The sequence below is a fragment of the Aythya ferina genome (assembly GCF_964211825.1).
Source record: "Aythya ferina genome assembly, chromosome: 1".
Taxonomy (NCBI): Eukaryota; Metazoa; Chordata; class Aves; order Anseriformes; family Anatidae; genus Aythya; species Aythya ferina.
Window position 1 is genome coordinate 55,053,169 of NC_140296.1, and position 19,081 is coordinate 55,072,249.

Consider the following 19,081-nt stretch of genomic DNA (forward strand, 5'->3'; position numbering starts at 1 on the left):
AGGAAGAGTTATATTCATTTTCACCAGCTATCTGAACAACATTTGAAACCACACTGCTGAAGGCAGACACTAATCTGCAGAACATAGGATTTTCTAATGTTGGCTGTTTGTCAGTCTCTCCCATGGCACAGCTCCATGTTGTTAAAAAAAAGTCTTTGGGAAACCAAGCAAGAATGATTGCAGCTGCTCGCTTGGGAGGTCTGGCTGCTCACCTGGGAACAGGGGTAATCGAGTCTTTTCCTTGCTCCACTGGATGCCCAATTACTCGAGGTCAAGGACCATCAGCAAAGGGTTTGAGAGCATTTCCCTTGCTCAGTTCTCTGTACCTAATTACAAGGATGGCAAAGAATGCTCCAGAGCATTCAGGATATTCAGGTTTAAAACCCAGAAGTTAAACTCTGCTTCCCCACTCCCCAAGGGAGAGCCAGCAAGCCAGGGGCTGGTGGAAAATTATCCACAGGTTTTATGAACACAGTCCCCCATTCCTCCCCTGGTCCTGATGCAGACAGAAGAACAGGGCAAAACTGGTATGAGTTTTGGGGAAAACAAACCCACTCTTTTTGTTAACTGTTTTCTCAGAAAATATTACCCAAATCTAGAAATAATAATTCACATTGTATCATCATACCTCGCAAAGACCTCAGAGAGAAAGCTTCCCAAACAGTAAATACAGACATGAAAATCATTACTGAAAAGAGCCTTCCCCCCCCTCTCATTGCAGCTGTCTGTGCTCCCACGGATATGAATGTGGATGCTTAACCTTATGTTTGTAATCAGTCTTGCCCTACCTGCTGTCATCTACACCAGTCTGCTCTGTACCTTGCTGGGAGAGTGACAGCTGAAGGAGAAGTGAGTTATACTGTTAGCTACATGCCTGTGCACTTCTGCCCTTTACGGCTAGACTGTACAAAGCAATACATATTTATGAATTGTAGCAAAACATAACACAATTTTTAAAAAACATCATAACTATGAAGTAAGACAATATGCATTGGAATGCCAAAAGCCCCTCTCTTTGGCTACAGACTGGTCAAATTTCTGTATCTTTCCCCTATCGATTTACATAAATGATAGTTTAGATAAAATCAACAAGGTGTGTATATACGTATATATGTGTAAGTACAGAAAAATGTCTATGACAGAAAGGTATTTTGTCCTGTATTCCCCCTGCACAACTACAGATGGCAAGCTCTTGAGTTATTTGCTTTCTTTTAAAGAGTAGATGATCTTTTAATGCTGAAATTGATTGTTTTTAAACAGTGCTTTCAAATCACTGATGAAGTTGTTGACCAGCTTTATACATTTCAGTGGCAATCGATGTTCCTGACATTAAGGTTTAATTTCTTATACTGTCTGAGCTTTAGGTATCATGTCTTACAATAATTGTCAGTGGATTTCTTAAACTTTAATATTTTCAAGGTAAAAACAGTGTTTACCAAAAAGATATCATCAGATTATAACCAAAAAGATTGGTTTTAATCACTAGCCTTGTTCACTGAGCTCTGGCTTACACATAAAGCACTGAAACTTTTTCAGGAGGGTGCTTTGGTGGAAAACTATCCTGGTACAGCCTAGATTTCTTTACTCCTGTTAAAAGTACATACCAAAAAAAAGTAACTGGGAGCTGTTACTATTATACATATAATTTATCTGTTAAAAACTTAGTCATATTAAGGCAAAAATTCAAAAGCTAGAGCTAATGCTGTGCTAAAGATTCCCTAAAGTGATATAAGCACTGAAATTACTGTTAAGACTGGGAGAAACGCAAAATAGAAATCTACCACTCTACCCCCAGCCCCCCCAAAATAAAAAAAATATATATTTTGGCTGAAGAAAAGCTTGTTGTATCATCTGATATGTCTAGCATGTGATTAAGAACTGCATCACAGCAAAAGCCAAATAGCTGCCAAGGGCACTCATTTGCTTCCCCCTGCAGTCACGAACAAGTGACTTGGCAGAACCTAAAATGCAGGGCGTATACTGTGTGGTGCATGGGATATTATGGGATATTCTGACCTTCATACTCCAGTTTGTCAGTAGGCACTGTGGAGGACTGGGTAGCTGAGGCCAGCTCAGTACCAGAAATATTTGCAAGTGTCACGTCGCTGTGGGGCACAGTATTTTTAATCATCATCATTTTCATACTAGCACTGCCAGATGCAAGCATAGCACAAAAGACCAAGGTGCTGCTGGTGTCCCTTACTTTGTAGGGAAAACTGGGATAATGTACACCACCGTAGTCTAAATCTAATTTTGGAAATCTCCAGGGATCCACCACATCCCTGGGCAATTTCAGTGCTTAACCACCTTTATGGAGGAGATTTTTTTCCTTACAGCCACTGGTGGCCGTGTTGCTTCTTGTCCTTGCTGGGCACCTGGGAGAAGGGTTGGATTTCCTCCCTTGCTCTCCTGCCAAACTCTGCCTTCCCTCTGGGCAGTACAGCCCAATCCATCCTCACCCTACAGTCATCCTTCCTGTGAGTCCAGCTTGTTATTTCTGGTGGGGAAGCCCATACACCTCATCCCCTGTCCTGTGGAGAAGAAGTGTCTGGGGTCCCCAGGGAGGCTGTCACCACAGGGGAGGAAAGCAGTGTCTCCTTTCCCCACTTTTAAAAACTTACTGCTCTGGCAGCCTGCTGAGCATTTTTGTGTCGTTTTGTTTGCATTTATGGTTTAAATATGAAAAGCTTCATTATGATGCCATTCATTATCTCAGCCTAATAAACTTCATAGTCTTCCACCTTGACATTTATTTGCTGTTAATGCACGGGCTTTAATCGTTGTATTTATTTGGCCCAGGTGAAGGTTACTTGCCTATAAGCAAGAAGCAGACATAAGCTGTCATTTTGATAGTTGCATGAGCTGGAGCCGAATTGCTTTACAACTCTGTGTTGCTTAATTGCAAACAAAAATGGCACTGCTATGCATTATTTCCATGTTCTGTGCACAGTGCTCAGCTTGTACACAATTTAGATCATGAAAAAAGTCCACTTGTGCAGTCGCTTTCTACCTCTTGCTAATGGAGAAAATGGAGAAAAAATAAAAAAACAACACACACAAATCCCCATAATAGCAATAAAAGAAGTATAAAAATAAAGATGACAGTTTAATGGAGATTTGTTTGAACAGCATGTTTTTCTTTTAACTAGTTATAGTGGTGCATTACTAATGGTGTTCAACAGCCTGAAATGGAACTGCTAAAAACATCATGAGGTTTGCAAACATCTTATGTTTTGGGCCACTGGTTAGGCACACAAATGGTCCTACTGAGCTTTCAGAGCTGCAATAAATGCTCTAAACCTTTTAAAGCAAGTCGTCTCTTTCCTATCAGCCATTGTGTTTCAGTTAGTCTCAGTTTTTTTATACACAAATTATTTTTTTCCAAACAAAGAAGAATTTGTCTATTACCATGAGGTAATGCTGTCACTTTACAAGACTTAATTTTATGGTCATTATGAATAGCACCATGGTGATCACTCTTCACTCTCATTTATACCTACTTTCTTGGAAAGCCTTTGGCTCCCAGAAAAGTCTGTGCAAAGGAAAGCACTGGAGAATAACCATATATGACCTAACAGAAGAGCTTCTCTTCACAGAGCTCATCAGAAGACTGGGATTTCCTTAAAAAAGTTTACTGTGAGCATATACATTTCATAGTAAGTGCTTCCAGAATAATACTGTAACATTGAAATGGAAAAATAATGCAACAGACAAAGCAAGATGCTTGGCGACACCTACCAGTATGACATTTAACATCTATGTGTTTATAAAGTAGATATACAACTCTTGTTTCTCTTACTCTTTCTCCTGGTGCTGTTGCTTCTCCACTACTAAAACCAATTTATGGGTCTTGACAACCTGATCAGGGCATCACAATAACCCACGCAGCATTTCTCTTGTGCAAGTGATGCCTGGCTCTTAAACCATGCGGGAAATTCCTCGGTGGTTGTTGGAGCGCAGAGCCAGCTGTTCGTCTGTGTAAGAGGAACAGCACAAAAATAGCCGCTTTGCTCAATGCTCCCAGCCACATCAATCTCCATAACAGGCATTGGGATCTGTGCGTGACACCCCTCCGTAAAATTACTGCATGATGTGATGGTTGGTTGGCACCCAAAATAGTGTTTGAACCCCAGCTGCCAGGGATAAGCCTTGTTAGTCATTAGTCATTAGTGCCCTGACTGCAGGACAGCCAGGTTCTTGGTGTGACAAGGACAGAGCAGTCTTTGCTCTCCGCAGGCTCCTGGTTGATGCTGGAAGCGTGGCTCATTCATCCCAACTTTCTCTGTTGCAATATTTTTTCACCTGAACACCTGAGGAAGGACATTTGTCTCTCCTAACAGCCTGCAGGACACCCTTGCTCCTGGCTCCATCCCCGCCGTCCTCTTCCCCATGGCCATGCACACGTGGAAATGCTCCCACTCTGTTTCCTCCACGCCTTCTCACAACCGTGATCAAAGGAAACATGGCTTCTGCCAGAACAACCAACAGCAGTGTTATTAGAAGAGGCAATGTAATAGGGTGAGAAATGTTTCCATTGGAGGAAAATCACATTGTTGAGGTCTAGTTGTCTTCTGCTGCATTGTGTTTTCTCTGTTTCTCCTCCCCACAATTGGCTTTCTTCTGGTCCATGCCCTAGTGAAACCACTGAGACTAGTGCACTACATTGGGCACCCAACAGAGGGAACATCTGCACCTCCAAAAAAGCCCAACGAAAATCCTTGTTTATATTTTGCATACATGGTTAGACTAAATTCATTGTCAGCAATTTGTAAATGGTCCCTAATTTCTCACAGTCTCATGCTAGCTTTTCCCCTTTCTCCAATGACAGATCTTCATATGTAGCCTCAAAAATTAATGTTTTGACTAACAAAATTTGTCATCTTGTATGTGACATTATTCTGCAGTTGAGTCAACCGTATTGAAGTGAGAAAGTGAGAAACTGCTGGCTGAGGGCTCCGTGCTGCTCTGACAACAGCCCTATGAAAACAGAGGGACAAAAGGCAGCACACGAAACACCCTGCAAGCAGATTAGCTGTGGTGTGCTTAGCATTGCTGTTCTTCACAGACGATGAAACCGGTTTCTGTTTCAGCTTGTACTCTTATTTGTGCTGTGCCAGGACCATGTGCTGGCATCTCTGGAACATGAGTGATGCAAACTCCTTTTTCAGACCAAAGCACTGCAGGTATGTATAGCACAGCCTGCCTGTGCTGTAGCACAGATATCCTGAGCTGGGCAACCAGATCCTGAAAGTGACTAACTCAAGTGATATTCACACTGGCTGATATGAAGAACCAGGGAAGGAATGGTTTCTATTTTTCACTATTCTGGACTTGCCTAGCCATACAGCCCAGTAGAAGTTTGTAGCTGGATTTTTTTTGTTTGTTTGTTTTGCATTTGCTAGTCCATAGAGTCATAGAGTATCCCAGATTGGAAGGGGCCCACAAGAATCATTGAGTCTAACTCCTCAGTCTGCACAGGACCACTCAAAAATCAGACAACATGTCTGACAGAACTGTCCAAACACTGGTATTTTTGTTTGTTTGTTTGTTTGCTTGCTTGTTTTTATCTGCAATAAATGTAGAGTTCTTTTTTTTTTTTTTTTTTTTTTTTTTTCCCCTTAAGATTTTATCATAGTGATCCCATATAACAAAGAAATAATGCATAAACAGACATCTATCACAAGATGACTTTCCACTCTGTCCTTGCTCTGAAGACAGCAAGACTGCTGAAGTCAGGACTGACTTCACCTCGGTACAGCTAAACAGATCATCTAGATTGTTTTTATGGGGAATGGAAAGCTGGTCAATGCAGTCAGTGTTGTATATTGTGCACTCACCTTATCCTAAGGAAAGTGTTTCATTTTGAGCTTAAAACACCACTAACTGGGCCAGTTTGGACTATAATGGGAGACTGGATACCCAGCTTGGCTGTGGACCCCCAAACTCACACAAGTGAAGTAAGGCCAATTGAATTTGCAGTGATGGTCATAGTTTGTTTTTAGTAACTGCCCTTGGAGTGCTCCTAAAAAAATGAATGCAGGCACAAGAACATTTTTTTTTTTTATTTCACATCCTTTGGCAACAGTAGCACAAATTCATGTCGTTCAGCTGATGGTCAGCTTAAAAACAGCTTCACCTTATCAGGTAAATGGAGCTGAGGTTTTTTCTCCAGTGGATTTTACATCTAGTAGATTAGAAAAGCCCCTGAAGTTTGTATTCTGTACTTCATACTGTAAAATCTAAGCCATGGTAAATAACTTGCAATAACACTGTGAGAGCTGATAAGGGCACAAAGGAGCAGGATTTTGAAACTGATAATCTGAAAAATGCATAATCACGTGTGCACAAGACAAGCAAAACTGATACTTATTAAACATTGTCACAGAGCTGAAGGATCCCTACCAAGTATTAAACCTCCATCGCTCTGGAATTTGTGCAAACACAGCAAAGAGACATTCTGCATCCTACAGAATTAAACCATTCATAGTGACTGGTTAAATTGCAGCAGAAGCATGCAAAAATGATGCTGATACTACTTAAAATAGTAATTTTAATGTTGATTACATCTAAAATATACATTATAGGCTTCTCACAACATTTTAATTAATTATACACATGCATATATTAGCTTACTTACAGAGAACTATGACGGAAAACCGTCTCTGTATTTTACGCAGAGACACAGGATTGTCACCTCCATGTGACAGAGGTTTAGCTACTGGGCTGTAAGGTCTGTCCTTTCTGCTTTCTTTTTCCATTTATTTCTTGGCCTCAGCCTGGATGTCCTCCCTCTTCCATTAGCTTTCTAATGATTTTAGTAGAAAGCTGTCTTATTGGAAAAAGACATTATCTTCTTCTTGTATATTGCAAAAGAAAGCAGATTTTGTTAGTCCTTTGTGCACTATTGCATGGGAGGGCACAGTCTGAGCCTTCCTTACAGCATCAGAGCCCAGAGGGCAAAGGACCCATCACCTCCTACAGCTCTTTTGGGATAAGACACAATGTAGGTACCAAGTTGTTGAGGCAGAAACAGTATCTGGGCCCAAAAGCACAAACCTAGGCTCTTGGGGAATTTTACACTAGAAAATTAAAGTGCCTGTACCTCAGGGGTACATAACAGTGCAGCAGGGGGTGTGCTGGATCTTCTGTGTCAGGCAGCTAATTCCTGTCCAGGTCTTTACAGGTTGTGTCTGGACTTTACACACTTCCTTCTACAGTGGTTCCAGGACCCATTTATATAACAGACTAATGACCTGTGAAATTTCAGTTTAAAATGCCTTTGGAGAGTTATAGTAAACTTTTAAAATGTAACTGAAGATACATTCCCATTCTGTTTTCACTCTTACTACTCATAAAGTAGAAAGCATTTCATATAAAAAGACTCTAAAACAAATCCCCTCTTCTCATTTTAATTTTACTCAAATAATCTATAAACCATTTTCTATAAAAGCACTGTAAAAAAAAAATAATAACACGACTTTCTGCTTCTTTGCTATGTCAAGTTTTCAGAGTGGTATGAATTTCTGAGTTTCTGAGTTTCTGGAGACAAGGGCTTATAACGTTGCTGCTATCTTAACTACTGTGCTATGACCAACACTGCAGTAACAGAGCACACCAATAAAATACTGCAGTGCTGTATAATTATCGTATTAATTGGAACATTATTTACAGGGAGGGCTGCCTTCACAGCATGCACCTACTTTCTGAAATGCTCACAGCACTCAGTACGCAGCAGGCAGCCAACATAAAAGTTCAGTTAAAGAAACAGTAAAATAGCCATCCATATAAGTGCAAGTTAATGAATGGAGTCCTCCTGGCAAGAAGACTTGAATGTGAGCAACCATGTTCAGATTTAAAGAGAGGTGACCTTAAAAGGCTGACAAACCTCAAAGGTAATGAAGCTTTTACAACAGTGTTGGTGGGGCATGATAGTTTTTAGAAGAACAATGAATATCAACTATTGTATTAAAATATATTGTATGATGCATTATAATTTATATTCTGACAAAGATCCTTTGCAGAAACCAGAAACAGCCATTTGAATTTGTAGGACACCACATCACGTTTAAATTAACTGCTGAAATAGCATTTTACATACTAAATGCTGTACGTGATAGTTGTTTGTGGAGTGTCTCTTTCATGAAAGTTATCCAGACATCATGAAAAAGAACAGCCACCCTCTCTCTATGCACCTAAAACTGGAATTAGTGCCGAGTGTTCAACTAAGCAGCTCATATATGCGATGTCCCCATAAAACCCTTTCAGCTGGCAGAAGGGAAATTGTTTTGTCTGTCCCCGTGCCATTGCAGTGTCCAACTGACTTTTTAGTAAATTCAATATAAAAAAAAAATGCAGTGCATGCAGGGTTTCTTCAAAGCTTACAGATTTGAAGGATCGTTTTTCCCAAGATTAATGTTTCATTATTGTATATAAAGTATAGCACAGCTACTATGTCATTACTCATTTTTACAACATCAGCTCCAAGCCCATGAATGACTATGCAATTTATTCATTGCAGGTATGAAACACTGGGTGTTGGAAGAGATTTATGGCAGTCAATATTTTCACATGGTAGTTTGTAAAATCTTTTTTATAATTTGCTTCCTAAATCTGATCTCTGCAGACTTTTGGAAAGATTGTCCATGCATGACTTTCCAACCTAGCTCAGTGCAAAGCAGGAAGATATTTTTTTGCCATTAACGAAGAGTTGCCATTAATCAGGCTTTCATTGCAGGCTCTTTTGATGTGTCATTCATGATATTACAGCTTGCACACAGTCCTTGTAAAATGAAGCCAGTCACTTCCTTGGTGACTATATGGTATAATAGCAGCTTGGATACCACTTCATCTGCAATGAACATTAAAACATTTTATGTTAGGTATTCAGATGAACACAGAACACTCTAGTGCCTAATTTCATCTGCAGATCCAGTCTTTTCCTCAGAAAATACTGAAAATCAGTACTGTATTTTTCTTAAAGTTTTCTGTGGTGCTTTGAATACTGTCAACCACCTTGCGGTTGTCAACAAACAGCTGTGCACATCCAGGTACATATCTGAGACAGACTTGCATTGTGGAATTAAGGAATAAATGGGTACCAGACATTGCCTGGGATCCCTCTATGTGTTTCATCCCTCTAAGGCAACCCTGACTGGGTGCAACTGTCAGCCATACACTTACTTAAATGTTCTCTTTAAATTTAAAAGCTGCACAAAAAGAGAAATAAAGAATACTACTGCTGGCCTTGAAAAATCAAAGCTGTCAAAACCATTAAACATTGAAATCTGGGGGGGCGGAGGAGGGAGGTGGAAAGTGAAGTACTTTCCCAACTCAGAGAGAAAGGTTTAGGACATTTGGTATTTGTATCGGGACTGTTAGTGAGTACCAGGGTGATTTGGTTCCTGTTGAACAGAAATTGCTAGTTGCCACATGGACTTTATTCATCTAATTGTTAATTGCCAGTTCAGTTGTCACATTTCAGGTCAAATCATTTTAGGTAAAATCATCCTTGCTAAGTATGAACAGTGAAGGGTAGTAGGAGAAATTCAACAGGAGTGTTCACTGGCAAAGTTTTTGCCAACATAGCTTTTTTCAGTGGTCATTCTTTGTAAAACAGTCTAGAATAAGATAGTACAGAGATCTGCATGCCAAAATCCATTGTCCCTATGTTTTTGCTTATGCAAGCCATACTCAGTTTTTCCTCACTTAAAGATTCCAGCGTAATACTAAAATCATCTAAAGATGATACCTAAGTCTGCAGCTGAAAGCCCTTTGATGGACATGGGTAGCAAAAGGACACCCAAAGAGACATGATGTCCGTGCTGTTTGGCTTCATTGCATACCTTGCAAAAAGCTGGTAAAGGGAGCTAGCTGGCAGCTTCCAGCCCTAAAGGAAGATCAGCTGCTTGCAGCAGCCCTCTTGCCTCTAAAATAAGTAGGGATCTGCTGACCTTGTGCTTTAAGTGAAAAGGAGATGGATGCAAAATAATCGTTTTGGCTGCATGAAGAGTGGTAGGCGTTCAGACGGGTCAGCCTCATTCGGACATGCCAAATTCCCCTCCAAATGAGAGATGCACAGCTTGCCAGCCCACTTCTTGGGATTGCAGACAATGACAGGGACCAGCACTTAAGGCAAGCAGCACTTTCCAATGGACCCGGGGTACCAGGATGCAGCTGACAGCCAAGACAAACAGCAAGCCCCAAAGCCAGCAAGACCATTTTGAAACTGTACTCGTGGGCTGGAAAGGGCTAGCTGAGCATTACCAGAAGATTACCCCTTTTTGCAATTATTAATTATCTAAAAAGATACCTATTGGTTATATTTTTATTTTTTTGTCTACCATTGAAAATAAAGCCCACAGATCTCTGATACATGTCGTAGAGGCCAGTATTGGCAACAGTATGAAATTGTTTCATAAACTGAATGTTGGTTAGAAAATGATTAGTAACTCATGGCCAGTAAACGATATTCCCAGGAGGTTAGGGGGATGGGGGAATGTGAGAAGGCTGTGCCCCTATCCATTAGTATCTGCTGATGTAGCATGCCTCTGCTTTCATCACTTAATGCAACCCGATCTCTAGTGCTCTGCACCTCCCGTTTGATCATGGCTAGGCCTGCTGCTGTGCATTGCCAACAAAACCACTACCAGCCCAAAGGAAAGAAGCATCTAGCGATTCAGACAGCGTTGAGATGTATGCAGGTTTTAGGCACTGTCACTTTTGGGCTCCCACATGTGGATTTTAGAAAAGGTACAGTGCTCTTGGAGAGCAATCAGCCGGAGAGCAAGAAAATCCAAATTCCTGACTTCTCTTTATTTCAAAGCCTAGATTTTTCCTCCCAGAGTAGCTGCATTGACTTCAGTGTTCTGGATCAAATTCAGTTGAGACAGGGAATAGGCATGTTCCTCCTGCAGTTTCAAACACTGGTGGGATTCCCTTGGCTCTCTGACAAGTATAAAATGATTACATATTGTTGCTAGATCTGTATAAATAGTTACCAGACTTCCTCTGAAAACCCACTGCACTTCAGCAGTGTTTGGAATAGCATTTTGCATTAGTTAAGACTGTAAATAGTACCATCTTCCAATATGATCTTCCTTACAGAAATGATACTCCATACCACTGCCTCATTATTTTTTTCCAAACAAATCTGCCTCAAAATAGAGTCTTTCTTTGTTTCCATTTAGCAAAAGGAATTTAAAAATAAATAAGGGAAGTCAATTAAACCTACCTCAACTAAGGTAGGGCATGTTTAAGTGGGCATGTAAGTTAGACGAGTGTTCCATAACATAGATCAGACCAACTCATATTCGATTCACGAGTGAATCAAGTTACTAAAAGTTCACATTTCAAAAGCGAACAACTATGATGAAAGATTTATTTATTTATTTATTTATTTATTTATTTATTTATTTATTTATGTTACAATGCTGCTGTACAGTTGTAATAGAGATAACCCAGACTCAGGCAAACCTGTGGCAGGCCAGATGCATATCACAGCTCTCTGTTGGGCTATATTCTGGCACTGCACCTCTTGCATCCATTTTCTCCCGTTTCTTTCCTTAATCCTTGTCAACGACAAAATAAATAAACAAATACATAAATGAATAAATAAACAATCTATTTAAAAATCTGTCATAAAAATCTATCATATTTTAGTAACTCTTCTTGTTTGTGTCATAAAGTCACAGAAAATTTGAGTTGCAAATATGAAATATGAGTTGCTGAAACATGTGAACTCATACTCTCTTTTATTCCCTTTTGTGATTTCTGGAAGCTTTGCAATTTTAAATGTTGTTCCTGACTCCATATATATCAAAAACTGTTGATGCTGCCAAATGCCAAAATACACAGATGTCATCCATTTAACTGAGTAGATTTTTGCTATTGACTATGAGCATTTTGTGAGATCAATCTGATATCTTCCCTTAGCACCACTGATTTTTTTTTAACTCTTAAGGTAAATAGGTGTTTGGCCAAATTCCTCTGGCTCTACTCTTATGAATTAATTTTGTGTATTCACTTTGGCTCTCATGGTATACAGAGGATCATGATGTTTGATTTAATATTTCAATTTAAGAGCTCTTGAAATGTCTAATAAATTTGGTCTTTCTGGTAATTCCTAATACTCCATCTATATCATAGCTATATGCACACCACATTATAACTTTTCTAGATAGAAACAACAACAACAAAAACTACAGTCTCCTCAAATATACAAGAAAATTGAAGATATAATAACTGCACCTCTATACGTGTTCTTGGCCCTGAATGTATTTATTGATGCAGGTCATGGATCTAAACCAACATGAAGTTATTCTTCAGAAATGCTGAACCTTATTCTTCTGGGAGTGTGAAAGATGGCTGAGTTTGACAATGATTTCCTAAGCTTGAGCTGTATGAAGAATAGTAGGATTATGTTATTACAGACTTAGTCTGTATTTCGGTGTCCAAGAAGCTTAAGAAGGGGCAAAATTAGCTGAGAGAACTAAGTGGGAAAGCCTAAACACCCTGCAGTCTCTGTAGGGCAAGGGGATGACATTGCATGACATGTAGTCTTTCACGTTCAAACATGGCACTTGCAAACAGAGCCTTTCTGGTCAGATGTGGTGCTTGCAGGATAGGATCCTAAGGAAACTGGTTCGACTGAGGAGACTCTTGCATGCAGTCTGGGACAAGAAAGGCACTGTGCCACTCTCAGGACAGATGGACAGCAGCAGGGGAGAAACCTTCTAAACCTGTGTAGGGCTCCCTGACTTGAAGTTCCTGCAGGAACATTATGTTTTCCACCTGCTGCATTCAGTCACTCATGTTAGGAGATGAAAGCAAACGTCTTGTGCAGGACACTACGGCCAGCTCCAGACCAGTAAAGGCAACTCCTAGTGAGCAGAGCTCATTTGGTAGCATTCCCAGACCTTGCCAATGTGCAGCATGGCACATACCAGCAGTCATTCAGCAAACCCAGCCAAAGCTCTATTATTGATCTCAGATGTCCTCTCCTTTTCCCAGCAAGGCACTGGAAATAGCATAAGGCTCTCCACTCACTTGGCAGTGCAGCCTACCGACACAGCAGGGAAGTGACATGGGACTCAGCACATGGCAGAGACAGATGGGCTCTTCCTGCTCTCTACCTCCTCCCTTTGCCTCTGTTTACTTGAATGCCCTCCTTCCCTTCTCCTGCAGGCTCAGCTTGAGGGTCTAGATAACCACACCAGTTTTTGAACATCTCCACAGACTACCAAGACACTGCAAGGGACATTGGCATTGGGCTTGTCCCTGAAGGTCCTCTACCAGGTGGCTGGCTGCTGAAGGCATATAGCCCCTTGTTACTGAAGGAGGGGGAGGCCCAAAGTCCTCTGAATGACTCCAATTATCAGGTAGGGCTGCCTGTCTCAGCAGGGTGGAGTATAGGCCGCAGCTGTGAAGAAAATACTGTCAAGATACTAACATCTTCTGAAATATACAAAGGCAGTAGTCAACAAAAAGAGAAAAAGCAAAGGAACTTCTGTTATGACTGTTCCTGATGATTTATGCTGTGCCTGGGGCTTCCCACACCCTGTCCTCCTCCAAAGAGAGCATAAGTTGGTTCAGTTTGGAGAACCTGAGGTGAAGCAAACCAACTCAGTGGAGACAGTTCAAAGGTAATTAGCTGAGCAGAGACAGAGAACAGACTCCTGGAGCTGACGTTAGGGAGAAAACAAACTTAGAGGTGCATGAGAACTAGTACCTGAAGGACCCTGAAGAAGGCCTAATTCAGTATCACAGGTATGATCACTTCAGCTGAGACAGGTGGGAGTAAGAGTTACTTCAGATCTGCGGGGCAGAGTCTCCAGGTTAACTTCTCTACTTGGAACTATCACATATGCCAGCAGAAGGACAACAGTACTTAAAATTGCTGGTTTGTGGGGTAAAATTGCTGGTGTGGGGTTCCTCTCAGGCCCTTCATGATACGTGGGGCAGTTTGTGTCAGAAACAGCCTTGAAGAGGGCGTGAGGCAGAGTGGCCACTGGGAGAATTAAATAAGACCTTCTGCTCCATCTGATGAAATCATCAGATACACAAGTTTGGTTCCAAAATATCTTGGATCTGTCTTACTAATCATAATTTGTATGTGCTATGGCTATGGGCCAAGGCTATAGCAAACAGTTACCTTGTTGTCTGATAGCAATTCTCTCCTCTTTTTGTCACTGGTAATTGTTCTCTCGATCGCAGCCATGTGGTCATTGCCATTATAAGTAACTTACAAAATGCTAATAAGGGGTTGCTTGTTTGCTACCTTGAGGCACTTCTCTTGTGCTTATTGCCCATCATTAAAGCCTGTCCTCCCTCCCCTGGGTCTCATTTCCAGATAAGCTCTGTGGCCCCAGGAGACACTTTGCATAGTTTAAAAATTAGCACTGGGGCTGGAGATGGGAGGATTGCCAGCTAGTCAAGCAGCACTAAAAATCATTTCTTTTTTTATCTGCCTGTCTCAGTGATCCACCTTCCAAAAGCAAATTATATGCTTCAATTTCCAATGTTTTCCCTATTCTTGCCTTACTGCCCTGTACTGTCTATTGAATTTTATTCTTAGTTGTACAGATCATTGCAGTGTTACAATGAGATACAGGCCTTAATTCTCCTTGTGCTCTTTCTGTTTTGTTTTTGGTTTTGTTTTTTATTTTTTTTTATTTTTTTTTTTTGTTTTGGTTTGGTTTTTTTGTTTGTTTGTTTGTTTTTTAGTTGTTACTAAAATAAAATGGGAACCAAATAAACTAAGAGATGGGTAGAACGGAATAAGGAGGAGAAGATAAAAGCAAGACTAATGGGACACTGAGGAGGAAGATTAGGGAAAGGAGAGAGTAGGATTAGCAGACAGGGGCCAGAATTCAGCTGAAGTCAAGCTGTGTATGTGGACTATTTACTTCACTGCTGTCTGGGGGTGTGAAAGAAGTCGTCTGAATCTCTGGAAAGGATTTCTCTGTTGTCTAGAGACCACTCCAAACAGAAACAGGGTGCATAGGAGGTCATTCAAGCCCATACATTGCATATTTAATCATCATTTCCTCTAATGCAAGGCTTATTGCCATAGGCATGCTTTCCATTTTATGCATCCCTCCCTTGGGCTGCACATAATTCTTCATATTGTGGCTGACATTTGGGCATCTAAATTACAGCTCTCTGTCTTGCCTTGCAGACTGCAATGACTTTCTTAGCTTTAGAGTATTTGCTGTCCAGATGGTTGCTGTCAAACAAGAAACAGGTGGCAGCACTGATGTGTGGTTTGCCTATAAATTTCTTCAGAAAACAAGGCAAAATTGCAAAATGTTCTTAAGATGGATGGTCTGTATTACTAAAAGTTGTTTCATCATAGGTATTTTACTAATCTCTGTGGGACTGAGGGAGAGAAAGCCTTAAAGAAGTCTGTGTGCAACTTGAAGACAACTATTTCTCTGACTTGCATGTTTTCCCCAAGCACCTGACACTGACCTTCTGGGCTTGGTTCCCACCTCCTGTAACTTCTTCTTTCTGCAACTCCTGCATTCATTTACAGGGTGAGTGCCCAGCAATGTATCTGACTGCAGCAACCGAGAGGGCGTTGGTGAAATGGGCACAGGAGGAGGGCGAGGAAGCCCAAGGAGCAGTGTGGGTGCTCTGGGGGTGCAGGACCCTGTCACTCGCAGGCCAGCATCCTCATTTATTCTCACTCATGCATTCCCTCCACTAGATGGTACTAGGGCAACACATTTGTCTTTGCAGGCTTTCCCAGTGATGATAACCATAATAATAGCCTGCCCGTAGGATCAGTAGGCTTTTCTAAGGACAAGAAACTTCTGGTAACGACCATTAAACTTTCAAAGTGAAATACTCAGAATTTAGTAAGGGCCAGAAGACAGGTTTCCTGAGCAATCTTAGCTTGCTGTTGCATCTATTATGACAATGTTTAATTGCATATATCATGTTTCTTTTTTTTCAATATTTTTTCCCTTTCTCCTCTAGAGGCATGTGTAATGCAGAACACTGTTACAGAAAACACATGGTAAGTATTATGTTAAAATTAGACCCTATCACTACTTTCTTCCCCAAAGTTACCATTTCATGATAATTAAATTCATTTTCCTGTCCTCACCAACATATACATTGCTTGCTGCAATATATGGCATCCAAATCAAGGCAAAAGTAATCCTGGTAGTTTATTGGTGTCACTGGCAGCCAGCAGCCCTGTAAATGATAGCGTCTATGATTTCAAAACATTCGTATGTCTTACACAGATGTTTTTAATACTGGGACTTCCATATCTTCAGGATCTTTTTCAAGAGGAAGGATGAGCACGTAGAGAGGAGCGAATCTCCATGTTTGTAGTGATACCACAGTTCTTACATCCTAGATGGAGTGCAGTACTTTATTCCATGAACAGGACTGTGAAAATCTTTGGCTATTTGAGTTGTAGGATCATGTGAGGGAGATGGGTTGCATTCTGCCATTCTGCTTCAAGATAAACAGAATTGCAATAAGGTTTGTACAACTTCTCAGCTAAAAATGCTACACAGCAATAAAGGAACAAGCCTCCCAGTCTGCGCTGGAAGCTTTGTCAGCTCATCAGATGAGTGCAAAGCTGTCTGAAAGAAAGAAAAAAAAAAAAAAAAAGGACTAAATAAACACCTCACTATTTAGGCATGCTGGCCACACCACATGTCTCTCAGACTTTTAAATCCAAGAATCAGTGAACTTCTTTGCAAGAAAAAATTTCAGACTGTCTACAAAAATTAGGCACAATTTCTTTCATTTAAAACCATTTCATACTCGGGCTCAATCTTGAATGTTTATCAACTACTTCTGAATCATCTTCATTTTATTTGTTAGATTGTCATATATGTTAACACGTATCTCTATGTTTTCTGTGTGTACGACTGGATATATATCCCTTCTCACATCCAATGACTGTAAGACCTCCTTGAACTCTAGAAAAGAATCTGAAGAGACAAAAGGAAAAGATAATGTACCCTTCACATTATTTCTTGCTTATAATTCTAGAAGCTTTTATTGGTCATTAGTGTTATACAGTAATGTATGAGATTCCTCAGGAAGTGTCAGGTTGACAGTATCAATCTCTGGCCAAAGTGTATGTAAGATGTTTTGAGGGCATTTTTAATGAAGAAAAAGGGGATTTTCACAGATGTCATTTTTTAATGTAAGTATTTCAGAATTCTATTAAAAAAGCTACTTGAGGGAAGACAGTTGGAGATAGTTCCATCAGCATTAAAGCAAGATTAATTTTTACTTTTTTATTTTTTTTTTAGAACTGGTACCATTTTTTATGCATCTAAAGGGCTTTTCTGCCTGCTAGCAACTCTTTACTTTCTAATGAACCTATGACTGACAGAAAGTTGAGCTTTTCTTTCCTCCCACTAATACCACCATTGTGTGTGCCTTGTTAACCAGTATTGTGTATCAGTCACAAGCTGACTCCTTTGTGTCTTTGTAAAGTATCAATTTAGTCAGCATTATCTACCGGGGAGACAATGGCTCTGGTAAACCCAACACAAAATCCTGTAACATCATAAGCCCTAAAAACACTGGTCCAGCAAGGAGGGCTTCAGCCCTCAGGAGGTGGTGAGGACAGAGATGGGGAGCTGGCTGCCTGTGCGAAGGGGCAGGTGGATATCAGGGCAGGATTGGCCATGGTGGCCAACCACGGCACAGGGGCAGCTCGAGGAACATCTTTTCTTGGGCCACTGGTGAAGTTGCTTGGCTGGAATAAAACTATGTCACCCAGATCTGCCTTCTAGCCTAGCTTCTATTTGTCTACGCTGACATTTGACATCACTGACAAGTTCCCAGTGCCTATCTTGATTTTTGCTTGGTCAGCCATTTCCAATAGTAAATTCATTTCTCTCCATTGAAGAAAAAAGCAAACCTTACAACAGAACCTAGCAGCTTAGTTGCTGGACTTGGCACTCTGCAAGGAGTTTACGGCTCCTGGTACTTGCAGACCTGTGTTTGCTCCCTGTCCCTCTCTAGGTAGGCTTAAAAGGGAAGCGTAGGCCAGCTTAGTCTCTCGTGTTTTTTTGGTTGTTTTTGTTTTTTTTTTTACAGCCTAGGCTATGGTCAGCAGAAACACCCAGCCCCCATTACACTAGAGAGGGGGAGGGCAGCCGCTCTGTGGGGGTTCTGTGTCTTTGGATGAAATTGTCCCTTTGTTAGTCCAAAATAGCGCAAATTGGGCAACTTTCCAAGCATGCAGTGAAAGACGTCTGTTTGAGACAGTGCTTAGAGAAGGCTGAGGACGGAGGGCTGAAAAAGAGGTGCCTGCCTGGCTGGGTTCCCGCCAGCGTGATTAATGTAATGTTGCTGGGATTTTACTGCATTATTAATGAAGTGCTAGGGGGGCCTGGAGCACTGGAAAAACAGCATTGGAAAATTATTACTAAAAATCCAAATTGGTGCACCTTTCCTATTATTATTATTATTATTTTCCTTGCCTGTAGATTCCTTATCGTGCTGGAGAAGGGCTATAAATAATAACCACAGGATCAAGGCCACGCAGGTGCTGCTCCCTCCACCTCCCTAAGGAGCAGCGGCCCCGATGCTGGTGGGCTCCGGGTGCCACCAGCCCGGGGGAGACTTTGCCTGGGAGCTTCACCCACTGAGCCCCTCCTGGCTATTTTTTTTTTTTTTTGGAATTGGCTTTGCCATGCCTTGTTGAGTTTGGTTTTTTGGATATTTTTTTTCTAAATCTTCAACTCTTGCAATCTGTCTTTCGATCATGTCATCTTGTCTGATGATGGCAACTGTGGGTTTGGTTTTGGGGTGTGTTTTTGGTGGTTTTGTTGATTTTATTTTTTTATTTTTTTTTTTAATGCTGTGCTTTCAACCAGCGTTCGCCTGTCTGAAGCTTCCCGTTGCTAAGAGACTTCTCCCCTCCGCCCTTTTAGCAGCCTGGTTGCCATAGTGCTGCCAGCCTCTGCTGGCAAGTAGCAGAGAGCAGTCATTACTCATCCCCACACCCCCCTAAAAAAGAAAGAAAAATAATTTAAAAAAAAAAAAAAAAGGAGGGCTGCATGGGCAAATACACCTTTTTTTTTTTTTCTTATTAACTCAT

General features: G+C 41.0%; 1 long non-coding RNA gene across 1 annotated transcript; it reads left to right on the forward strand.

Moving 5' to 3' along the window:
* The first annotated feature begins 12,858 nt into the window (after positions 1 to 12,858).
* Positions 12,859 to 17,137, forward strand: LOC311430329. Its single transcript, XR_014688699.1, has 3 exons — positions 12,859 to 13,764; positions 15,353 to 15,533; positions 15,979 to 17,137. It is a non-coding gene; the product is annotated as an uncharacterized lncRNA (long non-coding RNA).
* The last annotated feature ends 1,944 nt before the right edge of the window (positions 17,138 to 19,081 follow it).